Source organism: Chlorocebus sabaeus, chromosome 4, assembly GCF_047675955.1.
Source record: "Chlorocebus sabaeus isolate Y175 chromosome 4, mChlSab1.0.hap1, whole genome shotgun sequence".
NCBI lineage: Eukaryota > Metazoa > Chordata > Mammalia > Primates > Cercopithecidae > Chlorocebus > Chlorocebus sabaeus.
In genome coordinates this window covers 40983913-40989264 of record NC_132907.1, presented here as the reverse complement: position 1 = coordinate 40989264, position 5352 = coordinate 40983913, and positions in this window count along the sequence as shown.

Here is a 5352-nt window from a genome sequence, read left to right as displayed (position 1 = left end):
CAATCAAATTCTGGCTGTTGAAATTTCAGTGAAAGTATGATGATGGCTTCTTGAAAAGTTTTTTCTTCCTTAAATGTACAAGTTCCCACAGTTTCTATTCACTTTGGGACATGCATAAGCTTCTGCAGCTGTCTTGACATCATGAGAGATCACACGGATAACAATCTGAAGATGGTAGAGCAAAAAGACCTAATTCTAGGCTCTTCTTTTTCTTTTTAAATTATTATTATTATTATTATTATTATTATTATTATTATTATTATTTGGGACAAGGTCTTATTCTGTCACACAGGCTGGAGTGCAGTAGTGTGATCACAGCTTATTGCAGCCTTGACCTCCCAGGCTTAAGGTATCCTCCTACCTCAACCTCCAGAGTAGCTGGGACTACAGGCGCACACCACCATGCCTGGCTAATTTTTTTCTATTTTTGTAGAGACAGGGTCTCACTTTGTTCTCCAGGCTGATCTCAAACTCCCGAAGTGCTGGGATTATAGGCATGAGTCACTGCTCCTGACCTAATTCCAGGTTCTTGATCACATTGTTGAACTACTTAACTGGCTGTGAAACTACCTACTTCTGAACACTTTTATTAAGTGAGATAATAAATTCCAATTTATGTAACTTTCAGCTGGGTATTCTATTACTTGAAATTTGTTACAGATAACAAGAAAACAAATGTATACACCAGAAAATTTCAGATAAAGTCTCACAAAAACAAGTCAATAACTCTTCTAAATTTTAGCAATAAACATTTAAAAATAATATTTCCAATAATATAAATCATAATGAAATCTAAGAATAAATTTAAGGTATTTGAAGCATATGCAAATTGCAACTTTACTAAGAATCATAAAAATACTTGAATAAATGGAGAGATAGCATGTGCTTTTAAGAAATTATTCAAGGCCAGGTTTGTTGGCTCATGCCTGTAATCTCAGTGCTTTAGGAGGCCAGGATGGGAGCATTGCTTGAGGCCAGGAGTTTGAGATCAGCCTGGGCAACATAGCAAGACCCTGTCTCTACAAGTAAACAAAAAAATTAGCCAGGTGTAGTAGTGCCTACCTGTAATCCCAGATACTTGGGAGGCTAAGGTGAGAGAATTGCTTGAGCCCAGAAGTTCCAGGCTGCAGTGAGCCATGATTGTACCACTGTACTCCAGCCCGGATGACAGAGCTAGACCCTGTCTCTAAAAATAAAATAAAATAAAATGAAGAAATGATTCAGTATTGTAAGATGACAATTCTCTCTAAATTGTTTTATAAACCACTGTTTAGAAATGAAACAGTGAAATTCCATATAAATTGCCTAAGGTACTTTTTGTAAAATGTTTATTGAAGTATAATATACATACAAAAAGTACATAAATGTTAAGTGTGCAGCTCTTAAGTTTATCTGAAATAAAAATGGAGAGAAACATCCCATAAAATTTCAATAGAAAGGAACTTTACAATGTTTTAACTAGCACTGTACTATAGAAATCAGCATAAAAGAATAATAACCCTAAAATCAAGCTCTAGAGTGCATATATAAGTGTGATAAATGCAGCATTTCAAATTAGTGAGTTAATGGATTTTTAAAATGGCGTTAGAATGACTGACATAAGTATCCCACTGAACGCATGAATTTAAAAAATGAATGTAAATAAACAAAACCAGAAAAGAACTAGAATAACATGCAGTTTAAAACTCAGGATGAATAGGCATGACATCAAAAACAGAAGTCACAATGGAAAAGATCAATAAATTTATCTACATACATTTAATACTTCTTTATGACAAATATCATAAAGTTAAAAGAAAAAATGGTAAACTAGGAGAAAGTGTTTGTTATCTTGATGTTTGAGCTGGTGTCTTTGATAGGGATAGGGTATAGTCCTTTGCTTGCATGTATAGATTCTAGAGTCAGATGGCAAGGGTTTAAATATGAATTCCCACTTACCAGCTGTCTTAGGTTGCGTTTCCTAGGAGCACTGGATGAGAGAAAGATTCTTATACAAGTGACTTATTGAGAAATTCCTCTCTAGTAAAACCTAGAGAAGTGAGGGAAGCAGGACAGGACAGGAGAATAAACTAGGCAAAGGTAAAGGTTCAGTTAGCTACAAAAACAAAACAAACAAGCAAAAAACCACAAAAACAAACACTTCAAGTCCTATAGAAGTTAAAGGTGAGGAAAAAATAAAACCAAACTTCAGACAAGTTAAATGTAAGGGCCAGGCACAGTGACTTATACCTGTAGTCCCAGCACTCTGGGAGGCAAAGCAGTAGGATTTTTTGGGCTCAGGAGTCAGAAGCCGGCCTGGGCAACATGGCAAAACCTTATCAATACAAAAACACAAAAATTAGCCAGCCGTGGTAGTGCATGCCTGTAGTCCCAGCTACTCTGGAGGCTGAGGTGGGAGGATTGCTTGAGTCCAGGAGTTTGAGGTTGTAGTGAGCCATAATCCCACCACTGCACTCCAGCCTGGGCAACAGAGAGAGACCCTGTCTCAAAAAAATAAAAAAATAAAAACATTCAGCCAGGTTTATTTGAGCAAAAATGTACTTCATGAATTGGGTAGCACTCAGAATCAGAAGTTCAGAGAGCTTCACCCAGCAACTTGGATAGGTAGTATTTATAGACAGAGAAAGAAAGTGATATACAGAAACAGCTTGATTGATTACAACCAGCTGTGGGTTTGCCTTATTTGAGCATGGTGTGATAAGGCCTTATATGTACATGGTTTGATCAGTTGGCAGCCTATGATTGGCTGAAGCTCAGCTCTGGCGATTGGCTGAGACACAGCTATTTGTTCCAAGAATATACTCTTAAGCTAGGTTACAGTTTGTAAGTTAGATTGCAGTTTGCCATTTAGGGACTCTCAAGATATAAAGGCAACTTTAGGCCAAATTTAATTTATTTTCACAAGCTGAAGTCTAGCCCCAGTTGAATCTTAATGAAAGATTAGGGGCAAACATGGTACCACTTTGGGGGTGTCAAAGCAAACTAACTATGGCCTGAGAAGGACTCCATACTTCTATATTTGAGTCTTGTAGATGAACTGTAACCTAGCTTAATAGTCAGACAAGATCGAAAACCGAACTTAGGAGTATGTGGCTGTAACAATAACTGAGTTTTGGCTTATCCCAGCTGCCATTCTTCAACCACTCATAGACCACTAACTGTGTTCCAACAAGGCAAACACCAACCTGTAACCAATCCACCTATTTTGTTTTGTACCTCACTGCTGATTTGTGTACATCATTTCCCGTTTTCTCCTGTAAATCTTCTTCCACCACGTGGTTGTGTTGGAGTCTCTGTGAATCTGCTGTGATTCTGGGGGCTGCTGGTTTCGTGAATTGTTCATTGCTCAATTAAACACCTTTAAAATTAATTCAGCTGAAGTTTTTCTTTTATCAGACGGCATCAGAAGCGGGATCCAAAGTAGAGCTTCTAGCGACCCCCAGGAGCACTGAGTGAACACACAAGGTACCTGCAGGACCCACTTGTGTCCATTGATCTCTCAGAGCGACTGGGCATCATGGGTAAGGTCCCTCTCATATTTTGGAGCTCCATGGATTTGTGTTTTGAGCTCTCAGAATTTCTTTCAGCAAATTTCTGATCCAAACTGGGTTTAGAAGTCGTGACAGAAATAGGACTGGGTCCAGGAACAGATCTGATCTTTTGTGTTGTGGCCTGGCCCCCAGGGCTACGGTACAGTGAGCTGGGTCACTAGGGCTGCTCAGGGTAAGGGAAACCAGAAGCCTAGCATACTAGAAAAAAAAAAAAAAAAAAAAAATTCTTATCATTCAGATTTCTGTCTTCCCCCTCTCTGAGCAAACCAGTTGAATGAATGGTAAAAACCACTGTTTATTCTCCTCTGTAAAGTTTTGATTAATGCAAAAAAGAATTCTGAGGCTAGTCTTAAGCCGTAGTGAAAGTGGTGTATTTTGTGCTATGAATTTATTTTTCTGTGTTGAGGGGTACCTCAGGATAAAACATGGGCTTAGGACCCCATAAGCTCACTGTTCCAGATGGTCCAGCAAGCTGGTCAGTAACAAACTTGGCTGCAGGTCCCTGAAACAAACAAAAAACTGGATGGGATCTCCATCTTGTTTTATACCCTTGGGAGCTTGACCTTGTAACCACATGGCAGTACTTTCTCTTGGCCTCTGTTTTCCGGGGAACAGGAATTTTAGGGTTCATGTCATAGTTAGCTCTAAAAACTATCTTGAGTAGTTAAAAGTCTTTGCAAGCTCAAAATTGACTACTCTCGACTTCTTCTGGGAAGGGAAATGGAGACTGCCCTGTGTTATAGCCCAGTAGCTAAGGTTTTGTCCTTTCACAGTGGCTGTCTGGGATTGATTCCTGGCTTAGGAAATGAGTCCTTTCTGATTTGATATTTGCATGAACTTGTTGATTATCTTCTCTTCTATGGACTGTCTTAAATTTTTCTTTCTCGAAGCACCTGGGTGGTTAACTTTGGTAAAGTTCAAAAGCCAGAAATATTGGCCATTTGGCTTGGCTAAAGTCAGGTATTAAGAAATTTTAAAAGAACTTTAAAAGGATATTATTATGGTTAAAAGTCAGCTTAATTAAAAGTGGTATTCAGCCGGGCGCGGTGGCTCAAGCCTGTAATCCCAGCACTTTGGGAGGCCGAGACGGGCGGATCACGAGGTGAGGAGATCGAGACCATCCTGGCTAACATGGTGAAACCCCGTCTCTACTAAAAAATACAAAAAAAAAAAACTAGCCGGGTGAGGTGGCGGGCGCCTGTAGTCCCAGCTACTCGGGAGGCTGAGGCAGGAGAATGGCCTAAACCCGGGAGGCGGAGCTTGCAATGAGCTGAGATCCGGCCACTGCACTCCAGCCTGGGCGACAAAGCGAGACTCCGTCTCAAAAAAAAAAAAAAAAAAAAAAAAAAAGGTGGTATTCAAGCTCTAATGGCCTGGACTTCTTGGGAAAAACAAGAGGCACTAGAAACCCTTTCCTGGCCCTGTTCTTCTAAGGACTCCACCATAAAGCCCAAAACCAATTAAGAAACTTAAAAACTGGCAAATGAAAACTCTTACAACTACTGTAGTAATCTTCTGTCTGTGTAGTTATATATGTGTTGTGTGTGTGATGTTTATATAAAGAGCTCTAATTAATTGGCTTAAACAAAAATAAGTGCTTAAATCAAATATTTTGAAAGAAAAATAAAAACTGTAATGTCTTTTAGTTTACATAACTTTACTAATCTTTGGGAAATAAAAACAGCTTTAAAGATTATTGGCAAAATTAAAATATTTGGTCCAAATTATGCAGGTCAGATATTAAATTTACTAAATGCTTTGAGGTCATAATCAGCTTCTTTGAATTTTGAAAATTGTTCAA